The sequence below is a fragment of the Lepidochelys kempii genome, chromosome 2, assembly GCF_965140285.1.
Source record: "Lepidochelys kempii isolate rLepKem1 chromosome 2, rLepKem1.hap1, whole genome shotgun sequence".
Taxonomy (NCBI): domain Eukaryota; kingdom Metazoa; phylum Chordata; order Testudines; family Cheloniidae; genus Lepidochelys; species Lepidochelys kempii.
In genome coordinates, this window is record NC_136381.1 from 201,951,262 (window position 1) to 201,971,661 (window position 20,400).

The 20,400-nt window shown below is 39.8% G+C and overlaps 1 protein-coding gene across 4 annotated transcripts in view; it reads left to right on the forward strand.

Annotated features, from left to right (window-relative positions):
- The window catches only part of ZNF385D (zinc finger protein 385D), a 616,194-nt gene that overhangs the window by 582,549 nt on the left and 13,245 nt on the right, over nucleotides 1-20,400 (forward strand). The gene's annotated exons all lie outside the window — the stretch shown is intronic.

Here is a 20,400-nt window from a genome sequence, read left to right on the forward strand (position 1 = left end):
ACTCTGGCCTAATTTATCAAAAATGACTATTGGTGTTGGGTACCTTAGAATTGAGTGTCCAACTTGAAACACATTGGAGAAGCCTGATTTTCAGTGGATGCTGAGCACTCACCCTGTGAAAACCATTTAAGCACTCAAAACCATTAGATACTCATTAAAGCCCATCCATGCCTAAGTTTCCTCATCTTTAAAGTAGGAGGATAATCTATACCTATCTATATCTCACAGGTTGCCCTGAAACGTAACTCATTGATATTTGTATGGCATTTTGAACCCTCTGATGGCAAGCATGGTAGAAATGCAAAATATTACTATTTATTATGAAGAGGAAGAGGGTATTTTAAAAAAATCACAGGTACTCAGCTGAGTGGAAGGCATGGCTATGGAATGGTGATCTGATTGTTGCAGCCACTTGATATTTTGAACTTGTGTATTCATTAGGAGATGATTTCATGGCTGAAAGCCTCTTCAGGAAAGCAGGTTGTCACTATCTTCCAGGACACTGTGTAAACGTGAATGTTTGAAGAGGTACATTTAGTTATTCATAACAATGCTGCATTTTCAGGAGCTGAAAATGAGGACAACTTTTAAATGGCTGGACTTCTCTCTCTACTTTTTTATTCTAATTCACATACCTTTATTGGTTATGATGTATGAAAGTGAGAACAGAGTGAAAGTGAAGAAACTAACTGCATAGAATGTTAGACTCCCAAAATGCATTTTTAATTCCTCCATTTTTTAAGACCAGAAGCTGAATTATGTCTGAATACCTGTCACTATTCCAAGAGGGGGGAAATCCTACCATAGGAAGTTAGCTGTAAACTTTATTGGATGCAATCTGATCGGCTGAGTAGTTTCTCTAACATTGGATGAGGCCAAATTTAGAGAGGCAAGGTATAAAAACCATTTGTATTGCTACTATATTATGTCCATTGGCGAAAGCATGCAGCAAAAGAACCACTTATAAAGGACAATGTGGTGTAAGTAGAGAATGCCAATTTGAGTCTACCACTGACATTAATACAAAGCAGTAATTACACTCACTAATATCCTCTTCTAATGAACAAATTGTAAAAAGACCAAAAGCTATTATAGAACCAACATGAAGAAATTGCAGTTAGTGGCTATATTGTTCCTGTTACCGTATGGTTGTTTTCCTCAAATGTCCATCTGTGCTGTCTCTTATGAGCAAAGACTGCAGCCTTCATTTAGCCCATGCCTGACAGCTAGGCAACTACACCACTTGCAACACTTCTACCTGCCTTCAGCAAGAGGACAGTACCTTTCTCACGGACATTAATAATCAGTACCGTTCCCCAAAATTAACCATGTCAGTCACCTTGATTTTCCAAATCAAATAGGTGTTTAATGTCAACCGGCTTACAAGGGAAAGCATGCAAGAAAACCAAAACAAGCCAAACATTAAATGCTTCATTCAAGATCCTCAGAAGCACTGCTAAAGCTATTCTGTAAACTTAGCTACATAGGAAAAAGAGAGAAAGCATAAACTGCTGCTATGAAGATGATTTTCCTTTAGACTCAGCTGCTCTCTTGCTCTGTCAAAGCCATCTGTGAGCTGTCATTTCTTTCTCAAGGTCCAGTCCCCATCTGATCTTTGAATTGATTGAATGAAATAATATAATTTTGCTTTTTCTTAATTATAAGGGGAGTTGGCAGCATCCTCTATATTTAGGTTCCCTAACATTTACCTGAATAGAAAATTGTTGTGACCTTTTTTTGAGATGGTCTAATACTTTCACTGTTTGCAGCAGGCCTTTGTTATAATTGGCACAGAGCTAAGTGCCATATAAAATATACGTACACACACCATTCTGCTTTTGCTGAGATAGAAACTGTTAAAAATCACTATTTCCCTTTTCTTATGTTAATGCCACAAGAAAATGTTGGCAGCTGCCAATATAATAATTGACCACATGAACATTCTCAGGGAAGGCTCAAACTACCACCACACCAGTAGCAGCCTCTCTGCTGGGAAGAGGTGGGAGCTGCCAGAGCAGTTCTGGTCAGGAGTGGGAGACAAGAGCCAGCATGTGGCCCACATCCCCACAGGGTCAGGAATTTCTCCAGTTCCCAGGGTCTGGAAAGAAGGAGACAGGTTATGTTGCAGCCAGCCAGCCGTACCACACCTGGACCTAGTAGTCCATTCTTGTAGTTTAACCTGGTAACTGGATTGCTAGCAGGGTGTGCAGCAATGGTAAAGGTTCTGAGTTCAAAGCCTGATGATGGTGTACAGTAAAGGGGATTGTTACAGTTGTGTATAATAAAATTTGTTCTGACATTTTGTTTTTTTAAAAAATGCGTAGAAATTGCTTTAAAAATGGTGAAAGAAATGTATTTAGATTTTAAGGTCAAACACTTGAAAGTTAGGAAATGCCAGGTTTTGGTTGCCTGCACAACTTTAATTCTCCCACCCACACCCCATGCATATGCATTATGATACAATCATTAATTACATGACCCCATAGTATTTTTCTACAGGACACCTGCCTCATTCAGTGCACAGGATAGATGCACTGTGCTGGATGGGAGAGCAGGAGAAAGAGGTGGGGGATTAAGGTTACATGAGAAACTGTAAAACTGTTATTTCCTAGCTTTTAGATGCTTGACTTTGCACCCTTCATTTTTTTCTTTTGACATTGATTTTGTTTATATTTATAAATATTGATTGATCATTCTATCAGTAACATAGTAAATTGTTTTAATATGCATACTCTTGTTTAATAATTGTGTCCATAGGAATCATGGTTTTTGAAACCAGGATTGTCGTAACTGAGGTTAATATTTGCAGAAGTCATTAGAGATTTTGGGTATCTCAAATCCAACTAAAGCACCTGAAAGAGGTCTAGATTTTCAGTTCCTTAACATTAGCTGAGAACCAGGCCCATTTAAGACATCTTAAGTTGGGCATCTTAAAATATGACATACCTAAAAGCACGTCACTTTTGAAAATCTTGGGCAGGAGTCTGTTTGAGATGTAAGAGCACACAGCAGAGATTTTCATATTAACTGCACAGATATTAATAGCAGAAGCTTTCCTCACAAGCTTTCTGCAAAGTCTCTTTCTTCATCAATCCCACAAGTGAAATGAAAGTCAATTTTCAGAACTTTCTAAATGGACCACCAAAAATATGTACAACTATTAGGTGGAGACAAGTGGAAAGTGGATGGAAAAGCTCCTTATCAAAGCGTCAAACTGTGGAGATAGGTTGACAATCCAACAGAGACTCAGAGTTGTTGGGACGTGAAAGTAGTGACTCATTAAGTATTTATAGTAAAAGACAGGATATTACCTCTTCCCTTCCTGCCCCAACTATTCTCTCCGTAATTTACCTACCAAATATCTGGGAGTCTTCCATGTATAATTTCAAATGCCTATGTGCCAATGGACAACTGTAAGTAGGTCACAGGGACCAATCTGCTATATGTTTTACTTAGAGTGCTCCCCAAGACAGATGTATGAAAGAATGTGCATATTTCTTCTCAATCACCCTGTCTTTCTGTAAAGAAAATGATACTGTTACAACAGATGCTTATATAGCTTCTGACAGTTCTCATGATAGAAACATTAGTTTGTTGCCAAAACCAGATTTACTAGCCTAATGCTCTCCTGTGTAGGAAATCAGTTTTTGTAGAGGGAGTAACTTTAATTATTCCTGGACCAAGTACAGGGGGAATACCATGTGGTATTACACTTAAGAGGGTTGTCAGAAGTTAGTTCTCTGAGATTCTGTGTTCTGCTTGTAGTTAGTTTAATCTATTTTTAAATTATAGGATTATAAATCTGTTGTAGAACTCAGTGTTCATACACTGGGTGTAGAAGAGGACACTGTGAAACTCTAGACTTGGTTAAAAATGGAAAAAAAGGCATAAACTCTCTTCTTAAAATATAGAGAGAGTTTTTGCAAATTGAAATTCAGTTCACTCATTCTTTCCTCTCTTATTTCACTTTTGATTAATGAAAACAATTTCTTTTCTCTTTTCTGTCACTGATGAATACTTCTCCGGACTTTTGGAGTATTATGGGGTTTTCTTCCTTTCTTTCTCTTGTCCTTGCAAGATTGAAATAGACAATATAGAGGATTCCTCCTCTGGTGCCTTCCCATCACATCCAGATGTTTTTTTCTTTCTAAATGGATCTACCTCATTGTAGTGCTATCCAATCCCTGCTACCGAGCTCTGAGATTCCCACATTTAAAAATGTCTCTAATGTGGGTTGTGTTTGTTTATTTTATTGAGAACAAATTTTGAAATCACTAATACCTTATGGCCCAGTTTGGGGCCCATTTTTTGTTCCTACACAAGGAGTATAAGGTGTCCCTTTTATATCCCTTTGCCATCTTCCTGCTTTGCAGATGTCGGTATAAGGTGAGGGAAAGTAGCTTCTGCTTGCTTGCCCATGGATGGGCAGCGTGTGGGCAGATCCCTAGCTGTGCCATCATCCCCAGTGAACCAGTCAGTTCAGCTGTGCCAGTGTGTGCTGAGGGACAGACAATATGCCAGGTATAGGGCTGGTACAGGTACTTATCCCCACAGCTGGAGAACGCTGGGAGGCACATTTGACTGAGTCAGGTTCTTCTTCCTGACCTGCTCCTGGGGTACAGAACAGTGAACTGTCCCATTCAAGAGGCTTGTGGCAAAGCCATAGTTTAGCACTGTGGGAGAAAGTAGTCTTTTTAAGCCAGTCCTGTCAGCAATATATCGACATCAGTGATCAAGTATATCCACCTACATCTATTTGTTTTGCTGTTAGTTGAGATTTAATTTCCTACATTCTCCTTATTATTGGACTTCCCATATGTACTCCCTATTCTTTGCCCTTGAGAAATTGCTCTGCTAAATTCAGCAATGACAGGCATCAGACTATTCTAAATGTACCTGGGGGGGGGGATTTCCCTACTTACCACTGCTCCAATTGTTTCCTCACATTAAAATCCCACCCTCTGTAGTGCAGCACTGAAAACTGCTGCTAGTGTACCCCATACTTCCTCCCATTGTCCCACCTACCCACCACCTGCTGCTGGCTCAGCTTCCCTCTGCACTGGACAGCACCCTGCCTAAGGGACAGGGCAGGATGTGCCCTCACTTCATACCAGGAAACTCTTGTGTCACCCTTCTGCCCGTCAGAGTTGGCAGCAACGAGGCCCGGGTTCAGTATCTAGGGGTTCCATTCCAATAACACAATGCAAAACCGGCTCGAGCCCCCACCCAGTGACCTGGGACAAATATATACCAATCCCCTGGGCGCCTCTAAGAGGCAATACTTCCCCTCTCGCAAGCACAGCGTCTGAGTCTTTTAATAACAGAGCGAAACAATGTGGCATTATGTTGGGGAAACACCACCAACAGGATTCATAACACAAACCATGAGCAAAAACACACCCCAAGCAAATTAGGCCATGTCCTTTCCCTTTGGTTCTTGAGGCCAGCAACCCAAAAGTCACCCAAAGTCCCAAAAGTCCAACAACCCCAAAGTCCAGCAACCCAAAAGTCTCTGTCTCTGTCCTTGGTGAGTCCAGAGTTCAAAAGTTCATCTGCAGAGTTTTAACCCCCCCAGCCTGTGTGGAAATGTGGTGGGGGGGAGGAGGAGAGTAAAGGGGCACCTTACATGCTCTGACGGCCGACTGCCCCACCTCTCCGTGGGTTTCTGCTGCAGCCTTCACCACCGGCCGCTCCTCTCCAGTAGTTGTCCAGTGAGCCACTTCGCCCCAGTAGCTGTCCTGTGAGCCACTCACCAATATATCTTCAGACCCCCCCTACTACTTAACACAGTACTCAGAGATTGCAGCTCATAGTAGGGGAGCCCCAGTGCTGGTGCACTATTGGCCCAAAGTGAATTCAGCTCTGCAATCTGTAACCAGACTCCTAGTGGAATTAAATTAGCTCTGCTATTACACAGTGGAGAGAGAAGGCAGTGCAGTTGGCATTTAGGGCCCTCAGAAGGGAGCCCACACCACAAGGTACAAGTACCTATCCCCAACCTCCCTCCATTCACTGAGTTTTGGAACACATGTCCCTTGCCTAGCGAGTGCTACTTAGTTGATGGTGAGTCCCTCCATCATAACAAAAAGCCAAATACAGTTCCACTGTCCTTGATTCACATAATCAGGATAAAGAAAAGGAGGACTTGTGGCACTTTAGAGACTAACAAATTTATTTGAGCATAAGTTTTCGTGAGCTACAGCTCACTTCATCGGATGCATTCAGTGGAAAATACTGTAGGGAGATTTATATACACAGAGAACATGAAACAATGAGTGTTACCATACACACTGTAAGGAGAGTGATCAGGTAAGGTGAGCTATTACCAGCAGGAAAGCATGGGGGGGAAAAAGCCTTTTGTAGTACTAATCAAGGTGGGCCGTTTCCAGCAGTTGACAAGAACGTCTGAGGAACAGTGGGGGGGGGGGGGAGGAGATAAACATGGGGAAGTAGTTTTACGTTGTGTAATGACCCATCCACTCCCAGTCTTTATTCGAGCCTAAGTTAATTGTATCCAGTTGGCAAATTAATTCCAATTCAGCAGTCTCTCCTTGGAGTCTGTTTTTGAAGTTTTTTGGTTGAAGAATTGCCACTTTTGGGTCTGTAACCGAGTGACCAAAGAGATTGAAGTGTTCTCCGACTGGTTTTTGAATGTTATAATTCTTGACATCTGATTTGTGTCCATTTATTCTTTTACATAGAGACTGTCTGGTTCGGCCAATGTACATGGCAGAGGGGCATTGCTGGCACATGATGGCATATATCACATTGGTAGATGTGCAGGTGAACGAGCCTCTGATAGTGTGGCTGATGTGATTAGGCCCTATGATGGTGTCTCCTGAGTAGATATGTGGACACAGTTGGCAACGGGCTTTGTTGCAAGGATAGGTTCCTGGATTAGTGGTTCTGTTGTGTGGTCTGTTGTTGCTGGTGAGTATTTGCTTCAGGTTGGGGGCTGTCTGTAAGCAAGGACTGGCCTGTCTCCCAAGATCTGTGAGAGTGATGGGTTGTCCTTCAGGATAGGTTGTAGAGGTTTGATGATGCGTTGGAGAGGTTTTAGTTGGGGGCTGAAGGTAATGGCTAGTGGTGTTCTGTTATTTTCTTTGTTGGGCCTGTCCTGTAGTAGGTAACTTCTGGGTACTCTTCTGGCTCTGTCAATCAGGGTAATAACACTTTATTCTTCCTGTCCCAATGACAGAGAAACTGGGGATCCCACAGCAGCCAAAGTGACCATCTAGGCAGAGTGGGTGTGCCTATGCAAATGAGATCAGCCCCTGAAGTTCTTTTCCACAACCCGCCACAACTCACCACCAGCTGTCAGGGTACAGCTCATCCTGATTCTGCTTACACTTGGAAGGAGTGGAACTCTGGGTAGGATTTTGCCTCTTGAGTTACAATCCTTCCTTGAGTCCTCCCTGGGATAGTGTGACTCTGCACTGCCCTCAGTATGGGCCTGTATGTAATTCATACAATCTGGCCTCTGTGTGAAGGTATGAATCTATGGAAACAAATGGCTCTAACAGTCCAGACCCCCTTAATGTGCTGTTCCCTCTGTCAGTCAATCATTGTGCAATTTCAATTAATTTATCATGGAAGATAAAAGTACAATGATGATTGTATTTCTTTTGATTTAAAAGTATGGAAATGTATCTAGAAAATACATGCAGCTATTAGGCTCCTGGCAGTTTGCTGATGTGACTCTTGGTGTTGTGAAGCTTGATCATCCTAGATATGTAACATTCACATACGTTTGATGGTTTGGTGCCTTCTCTTCAAAGCTATGTTTTACATGATTAATCTTACTCTGCAGTCTCCAAAATAACAATGTAGCTACAGAAATTAAACCTTATACTTAACCTTATGCTTAACCTTCAAGCCGGAGTCAGAGTACAAATGTTATTTTAGCAGGTCAGCTGAAACTACAATCAGCAAAATCCTCTCTACACTTGATTGTAAACACTTTAAGCTAACTCTTTGTCCTTTGTCCTGGTTTTAAATTGAATTTTTCACTACACAACTCTTATTAATTAAATGGCAACAGTAGCTTCAGCTGGCAACACTTTTTTTCCCTAAAGCTCCTTTAGCAGAGAACCTTTCATTCATAGTTTCTGAAAGCAGATTTTCTTCTGCCTCGCAGATGAGAAATCCGTGTGATAGGCCTGAAAGGACAGCTCCCAAGTCTACTGACAACCAGGAATTACTTAAAATATCTTGAGAATAAATTGATTCTCCTCCCGCATCTTTCTCCTTCTTCCTCTCCTTTTCCTTTCGTCTGTTTTGTAAGCAACATTTATCAGAAAGTTCCAAAATTCAGATACTGCCTCATGCTTTCCTCTCTTGCTCCTTGCCCTATGCCTTTTTACCCCCAGCTGTTGTGATTACTGCCAGCTCCAGTCAATAGACCTCAATAGGAATGTAGTCCTTCCTTTTTTTGGTTAATCCTTTTCAAGAGTGGTGACCTATGCATTAAACTGAAGGGACTGATGGTAAAATGTAATATAGATTTTATTCAAAGTTATGCCCTGCTAATTGAAGAAACAGGCCATATTAGCACATAACAGAATCCAGCTGAACTACAGAAGTCCAAAAAGCTCTTGCATGCAGTTTTCTGTTTTCCTTTTCCTTAATCTCTTCCAAAACACTTTTAGTCATTGAACATTCAGTCATCTTTTTCTGCTTGCTTCTCATTGACTCACCAGCAAGACATGTCAACAGAGAACCTGGAGCCAAGGCATCAATGAGAAGAGGCTTAAATGGAATTATTGGTTTCTTCATCCTTTGCTTCTGAGTCACAAACACCTGAGTACATCAAATTGAAGTGGCTTGTCAGAGAACTGAATAGCAGGAGCTGGTCAAAATAGTGTAGTCAACACTCTTCCAATTAAACACCAAGGATGTCTCTGGTACATCGGTGCTGTAGTGCTGCTACACCGCCTGGCTTGAGGCAGTTTCATCAAATACAGGGTTTACAGTTTTGTTCAATGGCTCTCAGCACCCGCTCTATTCCAGCACCCCTGCTTTGGTATCTGGTTTCCATGGCCAGAAGTTGAGAGCAGTGGAAAGGCAACATGCTGGTCCTGGAGAAGTCTCTCAGCAGTGTTCCTTCCATCTGTCTAAGGAGTAGTATTCAGGGGTTTCAAGGAAAGCCCCACCTTATCCACCTCAGGCTGAAGGATGGTAGCCACGATGCAGGCCTCAACAAAGGGAAGAAAAAAGTATAGGCATAACGGGGTTTTATTAGGGATTCAGTGAAGTGGGGAGAATGCCCAGTGATTAAAAGTGAAGCCAGAAGAGTCACCTCAGCAGTGATCTTCAAATGCTGTGCTGGTTTAAATAGAAATAATTCTGTTTTTTGTCCAGAGCACTGACCTCCTCCATTATGGCACGTTCAATAGCCTCCATCATGTACAATATCACATTAATGTTTTTAAATATCATATAAGTCAATAGTTAGTCAAAAGTGATACTTAACTGAAAGAAGTACATGTCTAATTCTGTTACTGTACACTGAGGAACACACACAAAAAATCCTTCATTTGATTATTAAGATCTTTTTGGACAAAAATAAGGTCTGACAGGCAGCTGAATTTCTTAAATTATCCATTTTTAAATTAATTTTGACTCGTAAACTGACCAGCTACTTATAACTTCTCAGAAAAATTATTCTTTACTTGAAGAGTGAGTGCATTTGTCAAGGGGCAGTTAGACTGCATTCTTCATACATAGGAAAGTGAGTGAATCCCTGCTTTAAGTGCAAAACACATCTCAGCCTTAACTGCGAAACAGAAACTAGTGATTCTATAACATTTGTGACATACCAGGGTGCAGATCAGACTAATGAGGAGCTGTGTCACACCTACCCTGTAACCTGGGTGCCTTTACAATGCCTTGCTGCTCACAAACAGCCTTCAGGACATAAGTCATTCCCAGCTATGTTTGTGTGTGTGCTGCAGCTCACCAGTCACACCTTGGCTCTTACCAGCTATAAAAATTACCACAGGGTGACCCCCAATACACTACCAGTCCCAATCCCTCAGAAATGTATGTCCTGGATAGTATGACTATATTAAGTCCATTATTCCTTTAAGGGAATAATATGCACACAACTCGTTACCCCAAATGGAGTTACCCAGGCACTTCAATTTAAACACACTGGATTAGGTAAAACAAAAAATACATTTATTAATTACAAAGAGAAAGATTTCAAGTGAGTGCAATTAATGAGGCATACAAGTCAGAAAGGGTTACAAGAAAAATAAAGATAAAATGCTTACCGATGCCTAACTTAACAAACTCTATTAGATTCAAAGCAAAGTTTTCTCACCATATTCTGTCAGCAGTCTTACTGACCAAACTCTCCAAACTGACCAAACTCTTCCTCCAGAGTCTGACGACTGCTTCCTTTGTCTCTTCCAGTGCAGTAAAAGCAATAGGGAGGGAGAGAGGTGGGGGGGTCCTTTGGGGTGTTTGTCCCTCCATTTTATCATTTCAGTCCCCGAATTGAAAAACATTTTCAGCCAAAGGGTCTATGTGGAATGATAATCCCTGCTAGGTTTTTTCACCTCTTTGAACTTCCTTTGTTTCCCTTTCTGATTGATGACTCTCTTTACTGACTAAATGCAAATTATGCAAAGCACACATTCCTTTGTTTAGGACAGTCCTGATATCTGCCTGGACAGGGCTGTGGGGTTGAAACATGTTAATAATATCATATAGGGGAATCTTATAACTTTACATATAATGTTACCAGTCATGTTTTACCAGGACAATATTGACTGGCAAACTGTGAGTTTTCAAATGATGCCTTACAAGGCATACTTTGTAGAAAGATTATTACAATAGTGTGTAGGGTGTGAACACAGGGGTATATTCTGTCAGAACACTAGACTACAAGACTGTGTGCGTGTGAGAGAGAGAGAGAGAGCATTTGGAGCCAAAATGTTCAAACTTGGGTGCAAAAATTAGGCCTCTAAATCCATTTTTAGTCATATGGACAATTGTCCTGATTTTCAGAGATGGTGATGATCACTCACAGTTCCCAACAAGTTCGAACTGAAAGCAATGGGAGCTGCAGGGGTCAGCACCTTTGAACACCAGGGTACTTATTGAAGGCCCTGACCCAGTGAAGCACATACTTAACTTTAATCATGTGAGTAGTTTCAATGAAGTCACTCAAGTTTGAAAATATTAGCCTACATATGTTTGTGAGAAGGCAGTTTTGTTTTTATATACTTTTCTGTTGCATTAATAGATGCAAATAGTATCTCATAAATGAATATAACTACTAGAGAGAACACTAAGAGTGGGATTTTCAAAGCAACCAAGTTAGGTCCCATTGAATTTCACTGGGGTCTGGACAACGAACTCCCTTCGTCTCCTCTTGAAACCCTGGTCTCAAGCACCATAAACAGTCTGCTACAAGATGAGTTTCAGATAAAATGAAACCAGCAATGGAATCAATAACTTCTGAAGTAGCGGAATGTGAGCACTGTAATACTTCTAGTTATTATGATGCACTAAATTAACTAATATAGAATTACTTTTAGCTTAAAAATATTTGTATGTACAGTATATTTGGCCAAATCCTCAATCCATTGAAATCAATGGCAAAATTTCCACTGACTTAAATGGGAGCTTGTTTTGGTTGTTTATGCATACGTTAAATTGGATATTTAACATCCAAGCCATCTGAGATGGTGGGAGAAAAAATAAGCCCATTAACAGTTATGATTTGTTTTAAACAAAAAGAACACCTTCCTCGGGGAGGGAGGGGGGAGGAGAGTGAATGTGCAGTTTAAGAATGAAGAATTCTTAGGTTTAGTAGTAAGAATTGATGGGTGAGACTCACATTCTCAGAGAGCAGGAGGGAAAATGAACTAACTATAATTTCTGTGTCCTTAATCTAGAGAAAATTCATGAGGTGCTCATTTGGGATATAAAATTAATCCTGCTTACTTAAAAGGATCTTGATAACTCACTTGTGGTTTCTTACTTGAATTATGAGGTCTGTGCCTTATGGAATAAATTCATACTCACAGATGCTTTTTATGTATTATCTGGTTTTGTTTTTATTATGAAAATAAATCTGTGATTTTTTGAGTGCTCAGGTCTTGTCTTTTATAGATTTTTTTCTAAGTACTTACACTATTAGTATATTAAGATGAGACCATCAGTCCACTCTGAAACCTAACATGTTTCCTTTTATTTGCTGCTGACATCCCATTCCGCACAATATTAGTAATCTCTTTCTATGCCAAAGCCAAACAGTGACAGTTGCAATAATGAATATTTGCGACAGGCATTGGTATGAAAATAGCACAGCGCTGCAAGCCAGCGTCACCAGAAACAATTCTTTCACATTTGTACTTTGAATGAATTTCAGGCTTGATTTTAGCTTATATATTATTGAAATAGCTCTTAAAGGGTTGTAATAATACATTGTTAATAGATGCTAATTCGGTCTTCAAGCAATTGTCAATTAAAATGACTGATTGCTGGCGTTTAAAATCCTTTATACGTTTAATGCAGCTCCCTGTATTGAGAGCACCAATTTGCATGGAGAGAGCAGAAATTTAATATATTCAAAGATCTGAATATTGGTTAACTTGGAAGAATGGTGGGAAGGGGATTTTAGTTTCCTCTTTTTAAACTGACTTGACAGATTTTAGTACGTTTCTACCTTAAACCTTTACTGATCATTCTAAAGTCTACATGAGTATAGTTGTCTTTTCGCTTTAGACTTTGCATGACTTTTGACTGTAAACTAAAGTGTACTTTGAATAGTTTTCCCTTTTATTGGTTTTCACATTATTAATAAAATTGTATAAATGGAATGTATGTTGTTATAAGAGGCAACTTATTAACAGGTGTATGAATAAGACATATGGAGTGCGCATTGGTGTTTGCTATATGTCACACAGCATGCTGGTGGTATTTGGCTTGTTTAGTTAAATGTGTGTATAGGTTCTTGCTTTGAAGCATATATATTAAAATGAACTCAAATAGAGTAAGAGTTGACAGTATTTCCTTTTTCAGTTCAAGCTAATTACATGGTGAAATGCAAATCAACAAACATATAGGAGGTCAGATATTCAGGCAGAGTTAAAACTGCAGATATTTCACTAGGAGGGAGGTGAAGCACTGGAATGGGTTACCCAGGAGGTGGTGGAATCTTCATCCTTAGAGGTTTTTAAGGCCCGGCTTGACAAAGCCCTGGCGGGGATGATTTAGTTGTCATTGGTCCTGCTTTGAGCAGGGGGTTGGACTAGATGACCTCCTGACATCTCTTCCAACCCTAATCTTCCATGATTCTATGATTTAAGCATTTCCGTGCAGAGAATATGCCTTAAGAAATGTTGTTCTATGTAAGTTTTGTTTTTTCTGCTACCATATGATGTATCTGATTTTCTTTAAACCAATAAAAAGCATTGCCTAGTACCACTGTCTCACAGTTCTGGGATGACGACACTGAAGTTTTAAAGTAGTGGGAAGCATTGATGAGAATAGTTTTTAATTAGAATAATTTTGCTGCAGTAGTATTCAATAGAAGGAAAGCCAACATCAACACTTGAAGAATGAACAGGCTGGTAAATATTCATCACCTACATCGCCCACAAATACCACCAAAATACAGCACATATTTATAAGTTCTAAGCACTCCTAAGAGTCAGGAAGTAATATCATTCTCAAAAGAACTGCATCCTGGAACATGTCTTACCCAGCGAGGTCACCCACATGAGTATCATTATTCAGTGGTGAAATTAAAAGAAAAATATGGCAGCTCTCATATCAACCAAGTGTTACGGCTTGTAGCATAATACATTGTCCTGGTCATGGTCTAAGCAGAACATTTTTTCCCTTGATGATATTGGATGTGGGCATCAACTTAATGTGCTTAAGGAGAAGTAAAATCCTGTGTCGTAGGATATGACACCAGCTACCTTGCTTAGCGCTAATTTTTTTAAGCAAGTTACCAAGGCTATTTCAAAAGAAAACCCAAGAAGTTTTGATACTGATTTTCTGGAAATAATAAAGACAGAGCATGTATAGAGGAAATATATCTATCTATTATGTCCCCATACATTGAGATCTATGAGGCCAGTAGCACCTGTTTTACCTATGCAATAAGTGGCACCATAAAAGGGTTACGAATGGGGAGAATTGTGACATGAGAAGTTGCATGCTTCATTTTCTCCTTCCCTTATTCACTCTCATCCTTTTTCTTTTGAACAATTCATTTCTGAGTTTTCCCATTGTAATATAAGAGGGAAGCCACTCCTCCATTTCTCTCCCTGCTTGTTATCCTTTGGAACTGATGTGCACACTGCAGTGTCCTTGGTTAAAATATGAGTCTGCAGGATGGGGGAATGAGCAGACACAAACACATTTTTCCAAACAATATGATAGTTACATTCAGAGCTATAATATTAAGGTTAATATTTTAAATACTTCAGAGTCAGAAAATGCAAAATGTAGGGCCTAATCCTTACAACTGTGAAAACTGGGAGTATTGCTTACTGCTGGCCATAGTCAGACTGATGTCAATGTAACTACGCTCACTTAAAACAGAAAACAAAAAGCCTTCACTGGATAGTAAGTCTTTGCAGGATCTGTCTAAAGTTATATTAACCTTCACATGTTACAATGCACACATAAGACCCAGTTTTGCTTCCTGATATATTTGCTCAGCTCTCATTTAAGTTATTTAGAGCTTTGATTGCATCACTGAGCACAAAATTACACCCATTATATATTAAAGTTCACAATTAACAGGATAATTAGTCCAACAAAATGTGCCATATAAGCAATGTAAATGAAATAAGGTGGCAACTAGAACCTTAACATTTGCATTTCTTGATATTTCAGCTTTTAAAAATGTAACTTTACTGTTACATGAATTGAGGATTGTTTAGTTAACAATTGAGGATTATTTATCTTATGTAAGAAGGAAAGGAATGGGATTGAGAGCCTGATCTCAAGCCTTTTGAAGTGAATTGGAGTCTTTCTGTTGACTTCATTGACATTCATGTATATGTGTACTTCCATAGTTGCATGATCAGCATTAAAATAGTAACTACTTCTACAGTATGTAGGTAATGTGACAGGGTCGGGCCAGATGGCTACAGGAGAGTGATAGAAGGCAGATATATTAGCCCCAGGTTAAGTAGGTCCCTTTTCCCTGGGTAAGGTAACAGGGAAGCTTCCAGAACAATCAGGAACTTTCTGGAAACAATTAAGGCAGACAGGCTGATTAGAACACCTGCAGCCAATCAAGAAGCTGCTAGAATCAATTAAGGCAGGCTAATCAGGGCACCTGGGTTTAAAAAGGAGCTCACTTCAGTTTGTGGTGCGTGCAAGGAGCTGGGAGCAAGAGGCATAAGAAGCTGAGAGTGAGAAGGGTGCTGCTGGAGGACTGAGAAGCACAAGCATTATCAGACATCAGGAGGAAGGTGAGAATAAAGAAAGTGTTGGGAGGACGCCATGGGGAAGTAGCCCAGAGAGTTGTAGCTGTCACGCAGCTGTTACAGGAGCCACTGTAGACAGCTGCAATCCACAAGGCCCTGGGCTGGAACCCAGAGTAGAGGGCGGGCCCGGGTTCCCCCCATCCCTCCATCCCCCTAACTCCCTACTTGATACCAGAGGAGTTGAACTGGACTGTGGGTTCCACCAGAGAGGAAGGTCTCTGGCCTGTTCCCCAATCCACTAGGTGGATCAGCAGAAACTGTGGGGATTGTTCTTCTTCCTTTCCCCATGCTGGCTAGTGATGAGGCTAACTGAGTGAACGGCAGATTTGAGCCATGAAAGTGGCCAAAATGATGGCTGCCGTGAACCTCTGAGGCGAGAAAATCCGCCAATAAGTGCAGGACCCACCAAGGCAGAGGAGGAACTTTGTCACAGTAAATATGTATTGATAAACATAGTGAAATATGTATTTATCCTGTTCCATAATTCCATAAATAGAGTAACACTAAAACTATTTAAAAAATTGCAAAACCCTTTTCTTTAAAAAAAAAAAAGTGCAATCCCTTTTGATTTTTTTTAACTTGATCTGAAGACTAGAACTCAGTGAAGACTAACTAGCTGAAAAGCTAAACTTTTATAGCTGAGCCATTTTTTTCAGTTAACTTGAATGTGTACAAAAACCTCCAAAAGAAAACAAAACTAGCACACGCCACCACCACAAACATTTACAGCAGGAAAAGGTAACTTTCATCACCCTTTAATCGCACAAAATGGGCAAATAGATTTTATTCAAACATTCCAAAAATATGCATCTTTACATTTGAAAACGGAGACTATAATTGAGATCTCAATGTAACCCTATAAAAGGATCCTGTCGCCATGTAAAAGCAGAGATACTATGCTGGGAGTAAGACTATTTTAGATTTATTTCTGGCCTGACTGAAACCAGAGCCTGCTTCTGAAGTTTTTACAGCCTACTGATTAGACCTAAGACATTCAAATAACCTTTGAATACCCAGTTGCAATTCTGTATATGTAACCAAATCTTTGCACCCTTTGGAGCTTACCCATAATTAGACTGAAGATACACAAAAGAGCCAAACTGCTTGTGTCATTGTTTACACATTTGGGAACGGCTCCTGAAATGGAACTACATGTAATATGCACTATGGTATAATATACATATGTTGTAGGGGTGTTCCTTCTATACCCTGTGTAGGAGGGTATCTGTATATATGAAACTACTTTCCAGCTTTTGGAATGGCTCGTTCCTAGTACACAAATAAGGTGTCACCCAAGTTACATTTTTCTCTATGCACACGCATTCAAAACACTGGTGCTAAATATATCATACTATCCATATATATATATATATATATATAATACTTCTTAATTTACTTAGTAGGGCTGTCAATCGCAGTTAACTCACGTGATTAACTAAAAACATTAATTGTGATTTAAAAAAAATCACGATGAATCACCCTTATAATAATAGGATACCAATAGAAATTTATTAAATATTTTTGGACGTTTTTCTGTATTTTAATATTGATTTCAATTACAACACAGAATACAAAGTGCAGAGTGCTCACTTTATATTATTATTTTTGATTTCAAATATTTGCACTTTAAACATGATAAACAAAAGAAATGGTATTTTTCAATTCACGTCATATAAGTACTGAATTACAATCTCTTTACCGTGAAAGTGTAACTTGCAAATGCAGAATTTTGTTTGGTTCCATAACTGCACTCAAAAACAAAACAATGTAAAACTTTAGAGCCTACAAGTCCACACCGTCCTACTTCTTATTCTGCCAATCACAAACAAGTTTGTTTACATTGACGGGGGATACTGCTGCCTGCTTCTTATTTACAATATCACCTGAAAGTGAGAAGAAGCATTCGCATGGCACTTTTTTATCCAGCATCGAACAGTATTTACATGCAAGATATGCTAAACATTTGTGTGCCCCTTCCATGTTTCAGCCACCATTCCAGAGGACATGCTTCCACGCCGATGATGCTCGTTAAAAAAATAAACTGTACTCTTTGCGGGGAAAATTGTATGTCTCCTGCTCTGGTTTACCTGCATTCTGCATACATTTCATGTTATAGCAGTCTCGGATGATGACCCAGGACATGTTCATTTTAAGAACACTTTCACAGCAGATTTGACAAAACGCAAAGTAGATACCGATGTGGATTTCTAAAAATAGCTACAGCACTTGACCCAAGGTTTAAGAATCTGAAGTGCCGTCCAAAATCTGAGAGGGACGAGGTGTGGAGCATGCTTTTAGAAGTCTTAAAAGAGCAACACTCTGATGTGGAAACTACAGAACCCAAACCACCAAAAAAGAAAATCAACCTTCTGCTGGTGGTATCTGACCCAGATGATGAAAATCAACATGCGTCAGTCTACACTTTTGCTTTGCATTGTTATCAAGCAGATTCCAGCAGCAGCATGGATGCATGTCCTCTGGGATGGTGGTTGAAGCATGAAGGGACATATGACTCTTCAGCACATGTGGCATCTTTCAGTGCCAGCTACAACAATGCCATGTGAATGCCTGTTCTCACTTTCAGGTGACATTGTAAACAAGAAGCAGGCAGCATTATCTACTGCAAATTGTAACCAACCTTGTTTGTCTGAATGATGGGCTGACCAAGAAGTAGGACTGACTGGACTTGTAGGCTCTAAAGTTTTACATTGTTTTATTTTTAATGCAGTTTTTTTGTACATAATTCTATAGTTGTAAGATCAACTTTCATGATAAAGAGATTGCACTACAGTACTTGTATTAGGTGAATTGAAAAATACATGGGTTTGGTTTTTACAGTACAAATATTTGTAATAAAAAATAAAGTGAGCATTATATACTTTGTATTCTGGGTTGTAATTGAAATTAATATATTTGAAAATGAAGTAAACATCCCAAAGTATTTAAAATAAATGGTATTCTATTGTTTAATAGCACAATTAATTTTGGTACTTAGCATTTTAAAATCTTATTTCTAATATAAACTAAAATTTGAAAACATTAAGCTATGTTAACACAATGAATTAAAGAACTGGAAGAAGGTAAGAAGAAAGGAGAAAGCTTTAAGACAAGAGGAGGCTATTTACTCTCTCCTTACTTACCACTCCCTGTGCCTTCTCTGGGACTACAAGAGTGACTGCTTTCAGTATATTGTATGATTATATCTCCTGCCTCTAAAGACAAATTTTTGTTTCAACTCCAGTGTTGTTAAATTTGATTGTCTCCCTGCATGGACAGGTGACTTACACTTTAATCATGCTGAAACTATTAGAATAAAAATCCAAAAAGGAGAGAGAAAGGAGAGAAGATGAATAAATTCATAGAGATTACAGATGAATAGGACCATCTAGTCCACTACATTGCTAATGCAGGAGTGTCCCCTACAATACATCTTTATTCCATCTAGTTTTAAAAATTCCAAGAAATAATGCCTGTACTCCATCCCTTGCAAAACTAACCCCCTGGCTCAATGTCCTTATTAAGGATGTTTTCTTGATGTGTAGTCTGTTTCATTCCATGACACATGTTAATACATCCTCCAGGGGTGAAAGTAACATAAAAGTCTTACCAGTACAGGGGCCCGCTCCGGGTCCCCAGATGGGGTGGGGCCTCGGGCGGAAGGAGTGGGGCTGGTGGTCAGCCTCCCCCAGCCAGCCCTTCCACACCACCCGGGGCTCCGGTGGTGATTTAAAGGGCCTGCTGTGGTAGTTGTGGTGGCAGCCGGGAGCCCCGGGCCCTTTTAAATCACTGGGCCCCGAGGCAGCAGCCCCTTTTGCTCCCCTCTCTCGGTGACCCTCAGTGGGGCAAAAGGGGCAGCGACATTAGCGCTTTAATGTCAGATGGGTATGGGTCTTACCGGTATGCCGTACCGGCCCACTTTCACCTCTGACATCCTCACACCATCCTTAACCATTCCTCCCCTGTGTTTGTGTTTCTGTTGTTAAAATACTCATTGACAGTTATTGTTCAATTAGTTTGTGTGTTGCCAAGGTTTTTTTTTACATTTTCTCATAAATCAGTCTCTTTGCCCCCTTAATCATATATATATATATTGCTCTTCTTTAAATTCACTATAATTTGTTCATACATTTCAGATGTGTGAAGGACCATAAACTAAAGTATTTTAAGCACTGTTGCACCATGGATATATCGGGCCAGATTCTGCCATCCTTACTCATGCTAGGTACGCATTCCAGGAGCAGTCTCAATGAAGTCAAAAGGGCTTCTAATGGAGGAAGGTGCTACCCAACATAAGTAAATATAGCTAAGTCTGTCTATTGGGCACCAATTCAGCAACCATGCCTGGAAAAGCACTTTCAGGAAAGCACTTAGGCACAAACTTAATTTTAAGCACATATCTGAGTTCTACTGAAGTTAAGCACATGCTGATGTGTTTTTCTGATTCAAGGCCATGTAGAGGAACTAGCCCCGCCCTGTTCCATGATCTGTCTGCAATCTACAAATGGCATTGCCTTGTTTTGCGGCCATATTTTACTTCAATGTCATTTCTTATTTGTGGTCCAGCTTGATCCTTATATATTATAATAACAAGCTTGTTACCAAAGTCATACAGTATTTCATGGCTAGGATGTAATTGGAGGGCTTTTTTCATCGCGACAGTAGGATGTAATCGGGTTATATTTTAAAACTGTAAAATCACAGTCACAAAATAACTATTTCAGAATGTAAATAACAAATCCCACCTTTTACATTATTTTAACCCTTAGGACTGTAAATGGACTAAAGTCAACTGTGTTCTGATAGGCTGGGCTATCTCTAATGTCACAATTCTACCATCTCACTGGTATAATCATTTGTAAATCAAAGTCTAGGTTTTTTAAACATTATCTGCCACCTTTTACTCCAGTGGTAAATTGTTTCAATAATACTCAAAATC